Source organism: Ranitomeya imitator, chromosome 1, assembly GCF_032444005.1.
Source record: "Ranitomeya imitator isolate aRanImi1 chromosome 1, aRanImi1.pri, whole genome shotgun sequence".
In the NCBI taxonomy this organism is placed as follows: Eukaryota; Metazoa; Chordata; class Amphibia; order Anura; family Dendrobatidae; genus Ranitomeya; species Ranitomeya imitator.
In genome coordinates, this window is record NC_091282.1 from 558611071 (window position 1) to 558631840 (window position 20770).

Below are 20770 nucleotides of genomic sequence, written 5' to 3' on the forward strand. Positions count from 1 at the left end.
CATGAAATGAGGTCATAAGACAGGAAGCGCTCACAGCGCATGGCCAAAGGATCACAAGAGCGCAGACTCCTGTGCAGCAACTAACAACGCTCAGGAAGCTGCGCCCATGCAAAAAGGTGTTGTTTTCGACACCTGTGCTGCTTTTCTTTAAAAAGACAAGTCACGCCTCCACTACTGTTTAACAGTATAATGGGCTAAATAGTGTACGTGTTGCATTCAGCTTGTGCAAGTAGACAAATTAATAGAGCAACCTTTTACTTGTGCAGCATTAATGCTGCAGAAGGAGTGGCTCTTGTACTTTGTAACACCTGAGGGGGGGTTAAAGGTAACCTTTGAAATTGGTTCAACTAGGCTTCGGCCTACACTCTGCTCCTCTCCTCCTCCTGCTGACCCTGGGCTCTAACAACGCTAGTTTTTGCCCGGAAATGCTAGCTGCACAGAGAAAAACACCAGCCAATGTGTTAGTGGGGTTCAGCACCACCAGCTGTTCCCCCGCTGTGTAGCCGGCATCGTGTCCAGCACAAGCCACGCTGGCACAACCGACCAAAAGCTGCCACCAGTGCAGGCTTCGGCCTACACTTTGCTCCTCTCCTCCTCCTCCTGCTGCCCCTGGGCTCAAACACCGCTAGTTTTTGCCCGTAAATGCTAGCTGCACAGAGAAAAACACCAGCCAATGTGTTAGTGGGGTTCAGCACCGCCAGCTGTTCCCCCGCTGTGTAGCCGGCATCGTGTCCAGCACAAGCCACGCTGGCACAACCGACCAAAAGCTGCCACCAGTGCAGGCTTCGGCCTACACTTTGCTCCTCTCCTCCTCCTGCTGACCCTGGGCTCAAACACCGCCAGTTTTTGCCCGGACATGCGATCTGCACAGAGAAAAACACCAGGCAATGTGTTAGTGGGGTTCAGCAACGCCAGCTGTTCCCCTGCTGTGCAGCTTGCAACGTGACCTGCAAACGCCACGCAGGCACATGAACTGAAATTGAAGGGAGCCTGGCCCCCACCCCCAGGTGTTTCTATGTATAACAGCCACCTTGTACAGCAGTACTGCTGCATTTGTACAAGGTGGCTGATGTTTTCTCCTTGCCCACGTGGAACTCAACACGTACAAAATGTGTCTCTTTGAGACCATTCCACTGTCCCTGAGGTGTGACTTTCCTTTCTAATGATACGCAGCACCCCCCTTGGTAGCGCTTCCCGTCTTCTGACATCATTGGTTGGCTACTTGCGCCTGTTCGTCCGCCCTGCCTGAATAAAATGCTCCTCGTTGTCTTAATTATTTTGACTGCGAGGGTGTGATTGATGGGCACGAGCAGTGCATATCTTCGCCTGTCTTAACTCATCTCCTTCCGCCTTCTTCAGACTGTGCAGCCTCATGGCCGCGGCATGCGAGAAGGGATCAGCAGAGGCCGCCCAGTCTGAAGCAGGTGTAAGGACGTGTGTGAGCGGCCAAAATATTTACTGCTCAAGGCCACGAATCCCAGCACCGCAGTGTGGCTTTATGAAAAGACACTGTGGGTCTGGGATTTATGGCCATCGTTAACCGCACCGGCCAACATGAAATGATGTCATAAGATGGGCAGCGCTAACAGGGCATTGCCAAGGGATAACACAAGAGCGCAGACTCCTGTACAGCAAATAACAACGCTCAGGAAGCTGCGCCAAGCACCAAGGCGTTATTTTGGACACCTGTGCTGCGTCTCATCAAAAAACCAAGTCACGCATCCACTACAGTTTGACTGTAGAATGGGGTAAATTGTGTATGTCTTTCATTCAGCGTGTGCAAGTAGACAAATTAATAGAGCAACCTTTCACTTGTGCAGCATTAATACTGCACAAGGTGTGTCTCTTGTACTTTGTAACACCTGAGGGGGGGGTTAAAGGTTTCCTTTGAAATTGGTTCAACTAGGCTTCGGCCTACACTCTGCTCCTCTCCTCCTCCTCCTGCTTCAACACGGGCTCTAACATCGCTAGTTTTTGCCCGCAAGTGCTAGCTGCACAGAGAAAAACACACGCCATTGTGTTAGTGGGGTTCAGCAACGCCAGCTGTTCCCCCAGTGTGTAGCCGGCAAAGTGTCCTGCAAACGCAACGCAGACACAAAGCTGCCTCCAGTGCAGGCTTCGGCCTACACTCATCTCCCCCTGCTTACCCTTTGCTCCAACACCGCTAGTTGGGGCTCTAGGAAGACAATCTTTAATAGGCAAGGCAACGCATCTGGGTTCCAGCACCGCCAGCTGGTTCTCGGCAGTGTTCTTGTCACAGGTACTCCCTCGTGCCAAGCCTGGTTTCAGCACCGTCAGCTGTTTCCGGGTTGTGTCAACTTCACTGAGACGCCTATGCTTGCCCCGTCGTGGTGCGGTCGAGTTAGCCAACTCCAGGGTGCCTCCAGTTTAGGAGCTTCCTATGTGGGCTGCGTGAACTGGTAGTCAAGGCTGGTTCTGTAGTGCCAGTAGGCCCAGCTCCCCCTGTAGGACTGTTGGGGTTCGGTAACTGCGGCTGCCTCGCGGCCTAGCTGTTCTCTCCTCTCCTGTGGGCCTTCGGGTCCACCACCTGGTTCCAGCACCGTCAGCTGGTTCCGGGCCGAGCCTTTGGCTTAGGTGCCTCCTCCTGGGTATCCGAGTTCCGCCAACGCCAGGCGGTCCTTGGTAGTGCTTTTAAGCGCGGGCACCTACAGCTTAGTAACCGGGTTCCAGCACCGTCAGCTGGTCCTCGGTCGTGCCATTGGCTCTTGCACACTGGGGCAACGCATCCGGGTTCCAGCACCGCCAGCTGGTTCTCGGCAGTGTTCTTGTCACAGGTACTCCCTCGTGCCAAGCCTGGTTTCAGCACCGTCAGCTGTTTCCGGGTTGTGTCAACTTCACTGAGACGCCTATGCTTGCCCCGTCGTGGTGCGGTCGAGTTAGCCAACTCCAGGGTGCCTCCAGTTTAGGAGCTTCCTATGTGGGCTGCCTGAACTGGTAGTCAAGGCTGGTTCTGTAGTGCCAGTAGGCCCAGCTCCCCCTGTAGGACTGTTGGGGTTCGGTAACTGCGGCTGCCTCGCGGCCTAGCTGTTCTCTCCTCTCCTGTGGACCTTCGGGTCCACCACCTGGTTCCAGCACCGTCAGCTGGTTCCGGGCCGAGCCTTTGGCTTAGGTGCCTCCTCCTGGGTATCCGAGTTCCGCCAACGCCAGGCGGTCCTTGGTAGTGCTTTTAAGCGCGGGCACCTACAGCTTAGTAACCGGGTTCCAGCACCGTCAGCTGGTCCTCGGTCGTGCCATTGGCTCTTGCACACTGGGGCAACGCATCCGGGTTCCAGCACCGCCAGCTGGTTCTCGGCAGTGTTCTTGTCACAGGTACTCCCTCGTGCCAAGCCTGGTTTCAGCACCGTCAGCTGTTTCGGGGTTGTGTCAACTTCACTGAGACGCCTATGCTTGCCCCGTCGTGGTGCGGTCGAGTTAGCCAACTCCAGGGTGCCTCCAGTTTAGGAGCTTCCTATGTGGGCTGCGTGAACTGGTAGTCAAGGCTGGTTCTGTAGTGCCAGTAGGCCCAGCTCCCCCTGTAGGACTGTTGGGGTTCGGTAACTGCGGCTGCCTCGCGGCCTAGCTGTTCTCTCCTCTCCTGTGGACCTTCGGGTCCACCACCTGGTTCCAGCACCGTCAGCTGGTTCCGGGCCGAGCCTTTGGCTTAGGTGCCTCCTCCTGGGTATCCGAGTTCCGCCAACGCCAGGCGGTCCTTGGTAGTGCTTTTAAGCGCGGGCACCTACAGCTTAGTAACCGGGTTCCAGCACCGTCAACTGGTCCTCGGTCGTGCCATTGGCTCTTGCACACTGGGGCAACGCATCCGGGTTCCAGCACCGCCAGCTGGTTCTCGGCAGTGTTCTTGTCACAGGTACTCCCTCGTGCCAAGCCTGGTTTCAGCACCGTCAGCTGTTTCGGGGTTGTGTCAACTTCACTGAGACGCCTATGCTTGCCCCGTCGTGGTGCGGTCGAGTTAGCCAACTCCAGGGTGCCTCCAGTTTAGGAGCTTCCTATGTGGGCTGCGTGAACTGGTAGTCAAGGCTGGTTCTGTAGTGCCAGTAGGCCCAGCTCCCCCTGTAGGACTGTTGGGGTTCGGTAACTGCGGCTGCCTCGCGGCCTAGCTGTTCTCTCCTCTCCTGTGGGCCTTCGGGTCCACCACCTGGTTCCAGCACCGTCAGCTGGTTCTAGGCAGTGTCTTTTGCTCTTGTACCTTCTGCTCCCCATCCTGATTCCAGTAACGTCAGCTGGTTCCGGGCAGAGCCTTTGGCTTAGGTGCCTCCTTCTGGGTATCCAAGTTCCACCAACGTCAGGTGGTCCTTGGTAGTGCTTTCAGGCATGGGTACCTCCTGCTTAGTAACCGGGTTCCAGTAACGTCAGCTGGTCCTCGGTAGTTCCATTGGCTCTTGGACCTTCGGCTACCCATCCGGGTTCCAGTACCGTCAGCTGGTTCTCGGCAGTGTCTTTTGCTCTTGTACCTTCTGCTCCCCATCCTGGTTCCAGTAACGTCAGCTGGTTCCGGGCAGAGCCTTTGGCTTAGGTGCCTCCTTCTGGGTATCCGAGTTCCGCCAACGTCAGGCGGTCCTTGGTAGTGCTTTTTAGCACGGGTACCTCCTGCTTAGTAACCGGGTTCCAGTAACGTCAGCTGGTCCTCGGTAGTTCCATAGGCTCTTGAACCTTCGGGTAGCCATCCGAGTTCCAGTTCCATCAGCTGGTTCTTGGCATTTTCTCAGCCTTCTTGTACCTTCTGCTACATTTCCAAGTTGAAGACCCTAAAGTCGACGACCCGGAAGACCACCCCGATGACGACGACGACGACGACCCGGAAGACCACCCCGATGACGACGACGACGACGGCGGAGACGACGACGGAGACGACGACGGCGGAGACGACGACGGCGGAGATGACGACACTGAAGACGACGACCCTGGAGACGACGACATGGAAGACCGAGAAGCAGAAGAACAAGAGGCTGCAGAACAAAGAGCAGAAGAACATTAAGCATAACACTTAATATCAGAGCAAAAGATATTATCTAAATTATATGCAGAAGAAGACTAAGCAGTGTATGGGGGTGAGTCTGTTCCTCCTCGTGGTGCCCCTGGATAAAGCCTGATGCTGCAGGCCAAACTGAACGCGGACAAATGTAACTTTTGTGACTGGCAGAACGGAAGGTGTAATCTTCCAACTTTTATAGATAACAACTACGGGAATGCCTGTCACAAATGAGAATATGATGAAGAAGTAGAATAGGAAGAATAATAACAGTGGAATAAAAAGAATATGTAGAATAGGAAGAATAATAATAGTTGAAGAAAATGAATATGAAGAATGTAATAAAAAAAAAAAATAGGTAGAAGATGAAGAAGAAGATGAATAAGGTGAAGAAGTTGATGTCAAAGATGCTGATGATGATGAAGATGAAAGTGTGGGAAAAGGAAAAAAAAGAAGGGGAAGGTCGTGGAATAGTGAAACATCAATATATGACAAAATAAAAAAAAATTTACATAGTCAATATCTTTTTCAATCCGAACGTCTTTAAAAAAAAAAAAATCATGCTATTCTATTTGATTGGACTAATCCTCATTGCCTTTAATGTCTCCGCCACCTCCCCCATACATCCTACATTATTCTTAGTTGTTTTCCTTCATGTAGAATGAACCTACAAGGAAAGAAAGGGTTTATTTTAATTCCGATATTTTGGTCCCATTGACTTGCATTGGGATTGGGTATCGGTATCGGCGATATCCGATATTTTTTGAATATCGGCCGATCCAAACCGATACCGATACTTTCCGATATCGGAAGGTATCGCTCAACACTACTCATGAGTCCAGTTATCATTCGTATCTGGTATTCATGTGTTAATGCATTCTGAGTTTGCATTGCTTGCATTCCTCGCTAATGTGATTTGGATTCTCCATATATTTGAGTGTGGTAGCCATCTGTGATCAATTCTATGGGGGACCTTAACCACTGTGTATGTATGCCTCCATCTATTGTCAATATTTGGAATACCAGTGTCAAAATATCTATATGAGTAATTGAGTATCGGCTGACGAATGCTATTTGCGCATGCGCTTACTCTGGGTCCATTCATGTTGGTATTCATCATTTTGTCTGCGATCAATTTCATGGTGGACCTTAACCACTATATAACTTGCACTCCCTGTTTCGCACTCGCACATGCACTGGTTATGTTAGGTTCAGCCATCTTGCTGCACCCACACGTTACTTCCTGCATCAAAATGAACTAAAGGTGCCGTGTATTTTCTTCAATCCATGTCGCCATCTTACATATACAGCGGTCATCCACTCTGGTATCTGTTATATGAACTTTACGGTATATTACTCGCACTTTGTTTTCGGTACCTGCACAGGCGCTGTGTGTATTCGGCCTGGCCATCTTGGTGCACCCAGACGCTACTTCCTGCACTTGAATTAACTTCCGGTGCGGTGTCTGCTACAAGTGATTCACCATGCCGTCATTGCACTCTTCCAGCTGAGAGCAATCCTGCTACTTAGGTATGATAAATATATGTATTTATACATTTATGGGTGGGCAGGAACCAGCTGTAATTAAAACCACCACATGGTGAAGGGCAGAGTGCTCAGTCAGAAAGCTAGCATACAAATAATGGAAAACTGACACGCACATTAAAAAATAGTCTGTCCCCTTGGCTTATACACAAATTACTGTCCCAAAAAGATGGCGGGGGTGGCGAAGCAGCGGAGCAGCAGGTCACAGAGGCAGGAGCTGGTGGCTGTGGCTAAAACCTGTGCCCGCTGCTAAAGAGAAACAAATATTCTGCGCTGGCAGTGCATATTCATTTCTCTTATAGCGCACACAGTTACAGGCACAGCTGCCGGTTTCCAGCACACATCCTACTTACCCTCCCTGCACGCCCTCGCTGTATCTCGTTACAGTGCCAGCAGCACTTCCGGTCAAGTGATCATGTGTCCCCTGCTTATTAAGTAATGAATATTCACCTCTCTCCACTCCCATAGGTGTGGAGTGAATATTCGTGTGAAGAAACCAGATTGTATCTTAATTTCCCAGACAACCATGTTTTTTGCAAACCAAGAAGAATTGACTTTTTATTTGTATATTGGATTGTAGATTTAAGTGTCTATTACAGACTTACAGTATGTTAAATGGTATATCAGTTTTCAAGTCTGTCTTCTTGACCTACCAGACATAAGCACCTAAATCCACAAGACAATATACAGATAAAAAGTCAGTTCTTCTTGGTTTGCAAAAAAGAAAGGTTGTCTGGGAAATTAAGATACAATCTGGTTTCTTCACAATTCATTACCTTAATGAGTGGGGACACATGATCGCTCGGCAGGAAAAGCTGCTTGCGTCGGAACGAGATGCAGCGAGGGCACGCAGGGAAGGTAAGTAGGATGCGTTTTTTTAATAGGAACCATGCATAGAAAGACAGGGATGGGGAGCCATGTATACAAGGATGGGGATAAGGAGCCATGCATACAAGGATGGGGATAAGGAGCCATGCATACAGGCACGAGAAGCCATGCATACAAGGACAGGGATGGGGAGCCATGCATACAAGGACAGTGATGGGGAGCCATTCACACAAGGACTGGGATGGGGAGCCATGCATATGGATCACCCCCGTAGGAGAGTGGGGTACTCGGTACCGGGTCCTTCGGTTCTCAAGGGGGATGTCACGGTGGCTGACCCAGTCCGTGGCCCTCAGGAGGTCCGTTGTAAACAGGGAAAGGTCTTTAAAGGGATATGTTCGTGACACCACCTGGGGTATTCGGTAAGGGTGACTGATGCTGCTTAGGGGTCCACTGGGGTGATGTTATGGCAGCTAGATGGTATACCTTCCCACAGGTGAAGTATCCCCCAGGGCTTCCCAGTGTGTAGATGGTGGATGGTGTGAGGCGCAGTGAAGAATGAGGACACAAGGGTGCAGTCTCTTTACCTTTTTACTGAAGGCTTCAGCATCCACAGTCCAGAGCACCAGATCACAGGGCAGGCAGAGTACGGCCAGCCTGAAGGCAAATCCAGAGTCCCCTTATCCAGGTGGAAATCAGTAGCCTTCCTCTAGCGCCTAGTGTTATAGTGCCTTCCTGCTAAGCTTCTCGGTAAGGTACTCACAACTGTTGTAGATGTTATGTCTCTCTCTGTCCCCCAGACGGATAGGAACAAACCCGTATGTCTGGTGGCCTTGGGCTTTTTACAGGGACTCTAGCACGCCCCGGCCCCCACAAGTTGCCACCATGCCTTATGGGTATAGGTCGGGCAGGTAATATGGAATTAGCTGTCCTGCTGGTCTCTGGAGCAAGGTAACAATTGCTCCCTCGGTGTTCCAGCTACCGGATTCTGCACCTCAGAAGGAGGCAGCCTGTATAGGGCAGAACTCCTTCTGGTTTCCTCTCCTTTTGCTATGACTTCGGTTCTCACCCTCTACAATACAATTCACTGTTCTGGTCTCTTTCTTAGGATGCTGCCGCATCGGTAGGCAGTCGCAGCTCCGTGTCCTTCTTTCTAGGTCTCTGACAGGATCCCACCCCTGTCAGGGGCCAACTATCTGAGCAGAGCTCAGATAGTAGCTCACTGGGTGAATCCAAGCCAGCTTCTGACTAACTTCCTATCCAGACCACCAGTTTTACCTAATTATGAAGAGTGCCCTAATAAATAGGAGCATAGCTCCCCCTGGTGGACTGGAGTGTGAAATGTGTTGCATGGTTTGTGATACCTGGTAAAGTGATCTCCTTTATTGCCTGCAGATGTAACATCACTCCCCCCTAGAGGAGAATGATAATACTGCAACGACCAGGACCCCGGGGCGCTGCACTAACAAGGACAGGGATGGGGAGCCAAGCATACAACGACAGAGATGGGGAGACATGCATACAAAGACAGGGATGAGGAGGCCATACATATCAGGTTAGGGTTAAGGGGACAATGCATACCCAGCTTTTACTCGAGTCAATAAGTTTTCCCAGTTTTTCATGGCAAAATTAGATGTCTTGGCTTATACTCGGTTTGTCTTATACACGAGTATATACAGTATACGGTATGTTCACACACACACACACATCGCAAATATACACATTCATACTATAACTCTATGTGCATATATATATATATATATATATATATGTATATATATATATATATATATATATATATACACACACGTGGTCAAAATTGTTGGTTTCCCTCGTTTAATGACAGAAAAACCCACAATGGTCACCGAAATAACTTGCATCTGACAAAAGTAATAAGTAATAAAAGATCTATGAAAATGATCAATTAAAAGTCATACATTTCTTTTCAACCATGCTTCCACAGAATTTAAAAAACTAAAACTCATGAAATAGGCCTGGACAGAAATGATGGTACCCCTGAAAATAATGTGACAAAAGGGATATGTTAAATCAAGGTGTGTCCACTAGCTAGTATCACAGGTGTCTACAATCTTGGAATCAGTGAGTGGGCCTGTATATAGGGCTAGAGATACTCTCTGTGCTGTTTGGTGACATGGTGTGTATCACACTCAACATGAACCAGAGGAACCGAAGGAAAGAGTTGTCTCAGGAGATTAGAAAGAAAATTATAGACAAACATGTTAAAGGTAAAAGTTATAAGGCCATCTCCAAGCAGCTTGATATTCCTGTGACTACATCTGCACATATTATTCAGAAATTTAAAATCCATGGGACTTTAGCCAACCTCCCTGGACGTGGCCACAGGAGGAAAATTGATGGCAAATCAAAGAGATGGATAATACAAATGGTAAAAAAAGAGCCCAGAAAAACTTCTAAACAGATTAAAGGTTTCAAGCTCAAGGAACATCAGTGTCAGATCGCACCATCCGTCGTTGTATGAGCCAAAGTAGACTTCATGGGAGACGACCAAGGAAGACATCATTGTTGAAAAAAAATCATAAAAAAGCCAGACTGGAATTTGCCAAGCTACATGTTAACTAGAGATGAGCAGTGTTCGAGTCGAACTGTTTGCCAATTTCAAATTCGAGCTGTTTTGGGCGGTGTTCGAGAGTCGTTCGACGGACCCGAACAATTTGCTTAAAATTCGGCTGTTCGAGTTTCTGTTCGATAACTGTTCGTTCACTAAAAGCATTGCTTGATTAGCACACTAAAACTGTTTATCATTGTTAATAGACTGTTTCAGTGTATAGTGGGCGGGGGATAGATCTGTGTTGAAATAAAGCCGATCTCCATTTTTTTTTCTTTCCCGCATTTACAGTGGGCTGGTGCAGTCTCTCAGCCTATCAGCAGTGCACACACACACAGCAATGTGCATGTGATGCACACAAGCAAGGGCATGTATGTCACATGTCCTTGCCATATAAGAACCAGCCATTTGCCCTGTCGCCACCATTTCCTCACTGCTGCAGCTTAGTGTTAGACGGCACCGCTGCTGCTGTGGGCGCTATACAGACTAAGAGTGTTTTTTTGGAGCGAATTGTCAGAGAGATAGGTTTAGGGAGTCGGGAGGAGTCGGGACTAGTTGTAATATCAGCCCTTTTCAGGGTAGGTTACAGCAGTTCATAGCACTGTTTGCCAGGTAGGTCTGTGCCAGTGCTGTGCAAGTGTTTGTCACAGCATTTGGTGTAATCTAGCTCAGCCAATCCTTTTGGGCTAGTAGCATTGTCTGATAGTCATCTGAGTAGCCCGCCTGTGAAGCCAACTACACCGCCTGTGTATCTCTATTTTCACTGCATCTAATCCAGTTAATAGTTTAGGGCCTAGGAGCAGTGTCTGCACGTCAGCAGAATAGCCTGCCTGTGAAACTAACTATACCGCCTGTGTATCTCTATTTTCATTGCATCTAATCCAGTTAATAGTTTAGGGCCTAAGAGCAGTGTCTGTACGCCAGCAGAGAAGCCCGCCTGTGAAACTAACTACGCCGCCTGTGTATCTCAATTTTCACTGCATCTAATCCAGTTATTAGTTTGGGGCCTAGGAGCAGTGTCTGCACGTCAGCAGAGTAGCCCGCCTGTGAAACTAACTACACCGCCTGTGTATCTCAATTTTCACTGCATCTAATCCAGTTAATAGTTTTGGGCCCAGTACCACAATTTGGCCACTCAGTTCTGCTCGGTTTTCATCCATCGGTTGTTGTGCCAACAACTACAGATACAGAGTTGCCAATTAGTTAAGCACTAAAATGAGTGGCAAAAGGCCTGCTGCTGGTGAAAAGGGGAATAGGCGTGTTGGAAAGGGAAAAAAAGGTTGTGTCCGTGGCGTAGGTGGTAAAGCAACAGTAACATCTGCAGAAGAAAGACAATCTTCCAGCCAAAGTAAGATGTCTACTTCTTTTTGTGGACAATCTGATATGATCCCTTTCTTATGACAATCGCTACAAGTATCGCCAAAAATTCCAGATGAGGCACAAAAACAGCAGGTGCTCGAAAGGATATCAAGTGCTCATTCAAGTGGGCTCTCCTCCATGTCAACTTCAACATCACAATTACTCCAGTCCTCAGAGTTGTCACCCCAATTGCACTTGCTTCCTCACAGCTCCCAAGTCTCCAGCTGCCCGTCTGAGCATAGGGTAACTGTCAGGATTCCCCTGACCGCTGCCACCAATTTGTCACAATTCACACCGTGACCGTCACCCCTACGTCACGGGTCGGGGTGGCTTTGGGCCAACAGACGGCTATCACATGTGCAGGGGGGCTTATCTTAGTTATCCCTCCACTGCTAACAATGTGATGAGAAAACACACACAAGGCTATTGACCTCTTAGTTTACAGCAGGGGCTTATGCTAGGTATCCCACTGCTTTCAATATACCACAAACTGCAGGGATTTATGTATATCCCGCTTACAGTTCCACTTAACACTTGCAGCTCTCTGGCGCCCCCCTTACTCTCAGGTCAGATTAGGTACTGCACCCTGGGTAATTAGTCGCCAGAAAGTCTGCCTGCTATGTACTGGCTATTGGGCACGCTGCAGCGACGCGATAACTACTCCCACTCAGGCAGGAACAATAATTATCAACGCCGCAGCCACTACAGCATTACTCAACAGTCTGCACACGGTATCACTGCCACCAGCTTCGATTAAACGGGTCCGAAGCTAACCCAACACAACAGTAACAGTAGCGTATTACCCTTCAGAAGACTTAGGGTACGGTTTAGAACAGGAGAACGAACTAATATTAAATATTATATTCCATAAAAATTAGGCAGTGCTTTATCAAAAATATTTTATAAAGATGTTACAAATGAGACAGTTGCAAATATGTACACGGGTAATTATAACATAAAGGGAATAAAGGAGAAAAGATAACACTCACATGTTCAAAACATGGCAGGCAACCATACGTCCCAGCTCATTTGGACGTGCTGCTGGCTTCAGGAGAAGACAAGAAGTCCCGAAGAAGAAATCAAGCAGAATACTGAGCTGGGGAGCCTGCCACAAACTTATAACTTTAAGGCTGTGACATCACAGAAAGGCTGGCTTATCCAGACCCTCCTCTCTCTACATTCTGGGTAAACTTTAAACTATTTTCTCTGATTTCTATAACTTCACTACAAAACATGTCAGAGTCATAACAAACCTAGCATTCATCTCGGATTAACGTGAGCATTCTAATGAGATCAAATATGTCCTATCTGGGATACATATTTACAGAGAAAACCCTACTTCTTTACCAGATGGAGCTAGAAGCTCAGGCTTTACGTGGTGAATAGATCCACAGAGGGGTGTAAAGAATATATATTTTCGTGTTTTTTACGTAAACGGGTTGTGTAATATCTTAACAAAACAAGACAAAGGACTTCCATGCATTTCTGGAAAGTTAGAATCCAGTTCTAGCCTGTCACTTTCCACTGCAAGAATGCCGGTCGTAAATACTTCGGCTCTCTGAGCTAGAGGTAATAAACTCTTCCTCCCCCATCTACATTGGCAAAGCAGCTCTTGGCTAAGTGAAAGGGAAGGAATTTGAAGCTACAAACTGTTGCAGCATCACTCCAAGAAGGGGGGCTTAGCCCACGCAGGCTAGCAAGAGAACTACTTATGATATTTCATACCATATCGTGACAGTAACACACATGGTTGAGTCTGTAGAGCTGTTTATGCATGCTATAGCCTGGGAATCAGAGGTCTGCTCCAGAGCTTCTGTGAATCCAGACGAGGAAATGATCTGCACGAATGCCCAGAATCTTTGTGAGTCGGAACCAGGCCAAGATGAGGAAGGTTCTGAACATAATGTAGACCCTCGTTCCCAAACTGTAACTCCTCTTGGTGGAGACAATGAGGAAGATGATGATGAGACTGAGATACCTGATTGGAACGAAAACTTGAGTTTTCGGTCGGGGCATGAAGAGGTTGGCTCTGAGGACGACGGGTGTGAGAACACACAGGATGATGATGACGTGGTTGTAGACCCCACTTACTGTCAACCCCCAGTCCGCCAGTCCATGAGGTCAGCAGAGGAGGTGGAGGAGGATGCTAGTGACAAGTGTGATGACGAGGAAACGGTGCGTGTTCCTGGACAGAGACGGTGTACTGGAAGCACGTCAACAACTGCATCTTCAACCCCAACTATGCCTCAGACCAGAAGTCGTGGTGGCTCTTCAGGTCGCACGGGCTCTAAGCCTTGCATAGCCTGGGCATTTTTTGACATCGCAAAGGACCCAACTCATGTTGTCTGTAAGATTTTTCAACAAAATCTCAGTAGAGGCCAAAAAATCACAAGCTTGAGTACTTGATGCATGAACCGTCAGATGGATATGAGGCATAAGTTGCAGTGGGAAGCTCACTGTGCTACAATGCGGCCTAGTGGGCTGGGTCAACCACCATCTACCCCATCAAGTGCATCCGCATCCTCTTCATCCTCTGTGATTGTGGGGACAGCAGTCGCACATGGTTTTGGACGCAGACCTTCCACCTCTTTACCCGCAACAGCCAGTGTGATTGGCGGGTCGTCAGGACATTTGCAAATGGAAACACCTGCTGGTGTTGAGCGCTCTCCGACATTGACACCACATTTTGATCAAGGCAAGATAACATCTCCTGAAAAAAAAAGACTAAATAGCCACAGCCAGCTCACCGATCCACGCAGGTGCACGGAACTTCATCTCGGACCAGGATGAGTGAATAGCAGAAGGAATAGAAGAAATGCGTTCCAGCTCCTTTAAAAATTTCAAAAACTTTATTTCTCCATTAAAATGCGAAACAGCAATCCTTGCCTTAGTGCGAAAATGTGAGTGCAGAGTACATGCGACGCGTTTCGATCTAAATGATCTTACTCAATGCAGAATCTAACATCTGCTTTTCCACAAAACACCAGTGGTGCACGTAGTGAATCTCTGAGTTCCAACTTGCCAACCGTGGGACTATCGAGTCATCACTCAAACCGTAACAGTAACATCGTACCTGGTGGTAACAGCAATTTTTTCCAATCGTTTCAAGATTTCTTTAGACCATCCTTTGCAAGGCCACAGGAGACAAGAAGTCTGATGAACAGCTAACGCCTAGAGAGGATGGTACAAGAGTATCTCCAAGTTAACATTGATGCCATGACTGTGGAACTGGACCCTTGCTCATTTTGGGCTTCCAATCTTGAAAAATGTCCTGAGCTTGCCACTCACGCCTTGGAGATCTTGTCGTGCCCCGCAGCCAGAGTTCCCTCTGAACGTGTGTTTAGCGCTGCTGGTGGTGTGCTGACAGATTAGCGCACGCGCCTGTCCAGTGACAATGTAGACAGACTAACGTTCATCAAGATGAACAAATCCTGGATCCGCAAGGACTTTTCTACCCCTGTGTCATCTTGGGGAGACTAAAAGCTTGATGATTTTTGAAAATCACCTCACCAACTGTTTTAAAAAACTCTGGCGAAATTGATGGCACTTATGTGGTGTCTGTGGCTGAAATTTTGGAAAAAATGGAGACTCTTTTATTTAGTCCCCTTGCTGAGTTTTACATGACTTTGCCATTGTCAATTCCAGGTGGGTGTGGTCATCTGCAGAGTTGTTTACTCATACTCTGGCCTGGGATTCAGAGGTATGCTCCAAAGCTTCAGTGTCTGCTAGTCAGCAGAGTAGCCCAGCCACCCACTCCCTGTTTACCTAAGTACTATTTTTAACGGCATCTGGCCCAGGAAATCCTTTATGGCCTAGTAGAATTTGGTGCTACTCAGCAGCATACCCCACCCATGAAGCAAGCTACACCGCTTGTTACCTAAGTACTATTTTGTAATGGCATCTAGCCCAGGAAATCCTTTTGGGCCTAATAGAATTTGTTGTTACTCAGCAGCGTACTTCACCCATGAAGCAAGCTACACCGCCTGTTTACCTAACTACTATTTTGTAACGGTATCTAGCCTAAGAAATCCTTTTGGGCCTAGTAGAATTTGGTGCAACTCAGCAGTGTACTTCACCCATGAAGCAAGCTACACCGCCTGTTTACCTAACTACTATTTTGTAACGGCATCTAGCCCAGGAAATCCTTTTGGGCCTAATAGAATTTGGTGCTACTCAGCAGCGTACTTCACCCATGAAGCAAGCTACACCGCCTGTTTACCTAACTACTATATTGTAACGGCATTTAGCCCAGGAAATCCTTTTGGGCCTAGTAGAATTTAGTGCTGCTCAGCAGCGTGCCCCACCCATGAAGCAGGCTACACCGCCTGTTGATCTAATTACTAATTTTTAACTGCATCTAGCCCAGGAAATCGTTTTGTACCTAATAGCATTTTGTGCTACTCAGCATAGTACCCCACCCATGAAGCAAGCTACACCGCCTGTTTACCTAAGTACTATTTTTTAACGCCATCTGGCCCAGGAAATCCTTTTGGGCCTAGTAGAATTTTGTGCAACTCAGCAGCGTACCCCACCCATGAAGCAAGCTACACCGCCTGTTTGCCTAACTACTATTCTGTAACGGCATCTAGCCCAGGAAATTCTTTTGGGCCTAGTAGAATTTGGTGCTACTCAGCAGCGTACCCCACCCATGAAGCAAGCTACACAGCCTGTTTACCAATCTACAATTTTTTAACGGCATCTAGCCCAGGAAATCCTTTTGGGCCTAGTAGAATTTGGTGCAACTCAGCAGCGTACCCCACCCATGAAGCAAGCTACACTGCCTGTTTACCTAACTACTATTTTGTAATGGCATCAAGCCCAGGAAATCCTTTTGGGCCTAATAGTTTTTGGTGCTACTCAGTAGCGTACTTCACCCATGAAGCAAGCTACACCGCCTGTTTACCTAACTACTATTTTGTAACGGCATCTAGCCCAGGAAATCCTTTTGGGCCTAGTAGAATTTAGTGCTACTCAGCAGCGCACCCCACCCATGAAGCAGGCTACACTACCTGTTGATCTAATTACTAATTTTTAACTGCATCTAGCCCAGGAATTCGTTTTGTACCTAATAGCGCTTTGTGCTACTCAGCACAGTACCCCACCCATGAAGCAAGCTACACCGCCTGTTTACTTAAGTACTATTTTTTAACGGCATCTAGCCCAGGAAATCATTTTGGGCCTAGTAGAATTTAGTGCTACTCAGCAGCGCACCCCACCCATGAAGCAAGCTACACCGCCTGTTTACCTAACTATTATTTTTTAACCCCTTTCTGACATCTGACGTATTATCCCATTGAGATGGGGTGGGCCCGTATGACCACCGACGGGATAGTACGTCATAGCGATCGGCCGCGCTCACGGGGGGAGCGCGGCCGATCATGGCCGGGTGTCAGCTGCCTATCGCAGCTGACATCTGGCACAATGTGCCAGGTGTGGTAACGGACCGCTCACGGCACATTAACCCCCGGCACACCGTGATCAAACATGATCGCGGTGTGCCGGTGGTACAGGGAAGCATCGCGCAGGGACGGGGCTCCCTGGGTGCTTCCCTGAGACCCCCGGAGCCCCCCGAAGGTCTCTTACCTCCTTCCTCACTGCAGGCCCCGGATCCAAAATGGCCGCGGCATCCGGGTCCTGCAGGGTGGGAGGTGGCTTCACAGTGCCTGCTCAGAGCAGGCACTGTGAAGCCTGGAGCTGTGCATGTCAGATCGCTGATCTGACACAGTGCACAGCAAAGTGTCAGATCAGCGATCTTACACTATAACATGATGCAATGTTATAGTGTAAAAAAAAAAATTTCACATGTGTAGAAAAATTAAAAAAAATTCCCCCCAAAATTCCCCCCCCCCCAAAAAAAAAATATTGTTCCTATAAATACATTTCTTTATCTAAATAAAAAAAACAATAAAAGTACACATATTTAGTATCGCCACGTCCGTAACGACCCCACCTATAAAACTGTCCCGCTAGTTAACCCCTTCAGTGAACGCGGTTAAAAAAAAAACGAGGCAAAAAACAACGCTTTATTATCATACCGCCAAATAAAAAGTGGAATAACACGCAATCAAAAAGACGGATATAAATAACCACCATACCACTGAAAACGTCATCTTGTCCCGCAAAAAGCGGGCCGTGATACAGCATCATCAGCGAAAAAATAAAAAAGTTATAGTCCTCAGAATAAAGTGATGCAAAGATAATTATTTTTTCTATAAAATAGTTTTTATCGTATAAAAGCGCCAAAACATAAAAAAAATATAAATGAGGTATTGATTTAATCATACTGACCCGAAGAATAAAACTGCTTTATATATTTTACCAAACGCGGAACGGTATAAGCGCCCCCCCAAAAGAAATTCATGAATAGCTGGTTTTTGGTCATTCTGCCTCACAAAAATCGGAATAAAAAGCGATCAAAAATTGTCACGTGCCCGAAAATGTGACCAATAAAAACGTCAACTCGTCCCGCAAAAAACAAGACCTCACATGACTCTGTGGACTAAAATATGGAAAAATTATAGCTCTCAAAATGTGGTAACGTAAAAAATATTTTTTGCAATAAAAAGCGTCTGTCAGTGTGTGACGGCTGCCAATCATAAAAATCCGCTAAAAACCCGCTATAAAAGTAAATCAAACCCCCCTTCATCACCCAATTAGTTAGGGAAAAATTAAAAATTTTTAAAAAATGTATTTATTTCCATTTTCCCATTAGGGTTAGGGCTAGGGTTAGGGCTAGGGCTAGGGTTAGGGTTAGGGCTAGGGTTAGGGATAGGGCTAGGGTTAGAGCTAGGGTTAGGGTTAGGGCTAGGGTTAGGGCTAGGGTTAGGGTTAGGGCTAGGGTTAGGGCTATGGTTAGGGCTAGGGTTAGGGTTAGGGCTACGGTTAGGGTTGGGGCTAAAGTTAGGGTTGCGGCTAAAGTTAGGGTTAGGGTTTGGATTACATTTAGGGTTGGGATTAGGGTTAGGGGTGTGTCAGGGTTAGGGGTGTGTTTAGGGTTACCGTTGAGATTAGGGTTAGGGGTGTGTTTGGATTAGGGTTTCAGTTATAATTGTTTTTTTTTCACTGTTTAGGCACATCAGGGGCTCTCCAAATGCGACATGGCGTCAGATCTTAATTCCAGCTAATTCTGCGATGAAAAAGTAAAACAGTGCTCCTCCCCTTTTCAGCTCTCCCGTGTGCCCAAACAGGGGTTTACCCCAACATATGGGGTATCAGCGTACTCAGGACACATTGCACAACAACTTTTGGGGTCCAATTTCTCCTCTTACCCTCGGGAAAATACAAAACTGAGGGCTAAAAAATAATTTTTGGGGGAAAATTTTTTTTTTTATTTTCACGGCTCTGCGTTATAAACTGTAGTGAAACACTTGGGGGTTCAAAGTTCTCACAAAACATCTAGATAAGTTTTTTGGGGGGGTCTAGTTTCCAATATGGGGTCACTTGTGAGGGGTTTCTACTGTTTAGGTACCGTACATTAGGGGCTCTGCAAATGCAATGTGACGCCTGCAGACCAATCCATCTAAGTCTGCATTCCAAATGATGCTCCTTCCTTTCTGAGCTCTGCCATGCACTCAAACGGTGGTTCCCCCCACATATCGGGTATCAGCGTACTCAGGACAAATTGGACAACAATATTTAGGGTCCAATGTCTCCTGTTACCCTTGGAAAAATACAAAACTGAGGGCTAAAAAATAATTTTTGTGGAAAAAAAAATATTTTTTATTTGCACGGCTCTGCGTTATAAACTGTAGTGAAACACTTGGGGGTTCAAAGCTCTCACAACACATCTACATAAGTTCCTTAGGGGGTCTACTTTGCAAAATGGTGTCACTTGTGGGGGGTTTCCACTGTTTAGGTACATAAGGGGCTCTGCAAACGTAATGTGACGCCTGCAGACCATTCCATCTAAGTCTGCATTCCAAATGGCGCTCCTTTCCTTCCGAGCCCTCCCATGCACCCAAACGGTGATTCCCCATATATGGGGTATCAGCGCACTCAGGACAAATTGGACAACAACTTTTGGGGTCCAATTTCTCCTGTTACCCTCGGGAAAATACAAAACTGGGGGCTAAAAAATAATTTTTGTGGGAAAAAATGTTTGTTTTATTTTTACGGCTGTGAAGCCCTTGGTGGGTCAAAATGCTCACCACACATCTAGATAAGTTTTGGGGTCCAATTTCTTCTCTTACCCTTGTGAAAATAAAAAATTGGGGGCGAAAAGATAATTTTTGTGAAAATATATGATTTTTACGGTTCTGCATTATACACTTCTGTGAAGCACTTGTTTGGTCAAAGTGCTCACCACACCTCTAGATAAGTTCCTTAGGGGGTCTACTTTACAAAATGGTGTCACTTGTGGGGGGCACATCAGTGGCTCTCCAAACGCAACATGGCGTCCCATCTCAATTCCTGTCAATTTTGCATTGAAAAGTCAAACGGCGCTCCTTCCCTTCCGAGCTCTCCCATGTGCCCAAACAGTGGTTTACCCCCACATATGGGGAATCGGCGTACTCAGGACAAATTGTACAACAACTTTTGGGGTCCAATTTCTTCTCTTACCCTTGGGAAAATAAAAAATTGGGGTCGAAAAAATTATTTTTGTGAAAAAATATGATTTTTTAATTTTACGGTTCTGCATTATAAACTTCTGTAAAGCACTCGGTGGGTCAAAGTGCTCACCACCCCTCTAGATAAGTTCCTTAGGGGGTCTACTTTACAAAATGGTGTCACTTGTGGGGGGTTTCAATGTTTAGGCACATCAGGGGCTATCCAAATCAACATGGCGTCCCATCTCGATTCCAGTCAATTTTGCATTGAAAAGTCAAATGGCGCTCCTTCAGTTCCGAGCTCTGTCATGCTCCCAAACAGTGGTTTACCCCCACATATTTGGTATCGGCGTACTCAGGACAAATTGTACAACAACTTTTGGGGTCCATTTTCTCCTGTTACCCTTGTAAAATAAAACAAATTGGAGCTGAAGTAAATTTTTTGTGAAAAAAGTTAAATGTTCATTTTTATTTAAACATTCCAAAAATTCCTGTGAAACACCTGAAGGGTTAATAAACTTCTTGAATGTGGTTTTGAGCACCTTAAGGGGTGCAGTTTTTAGAAGGGTGTCACACTTGGGTATTTTCTATCATATAGACCCCTCAAAATGACTTCAAATGAGAAGTGGTACCTAAAAAAAAATGGTGTTGTAAAAATGAGAAATTGCTGGTCAACTTTTAACCCTTATAACTCCCTAACAAAAAAAAAATTTGGTTCTAAAATTGTGCTGATGTAAAGTAGACATGTGGGAAATGTTACTTATTAAGTACGGTATGTTGTGTGACATATCTCTGTGATTTAATTGCATAAAAATTTAAATGTAAAGAATCACTGGGATCCATTGAAGCGTTCCAGAGTTATAACCTCATAAAAGGACAGTGGTCAGAATTGTAAAAATTGGCCTGGTCATTAACTTGCAA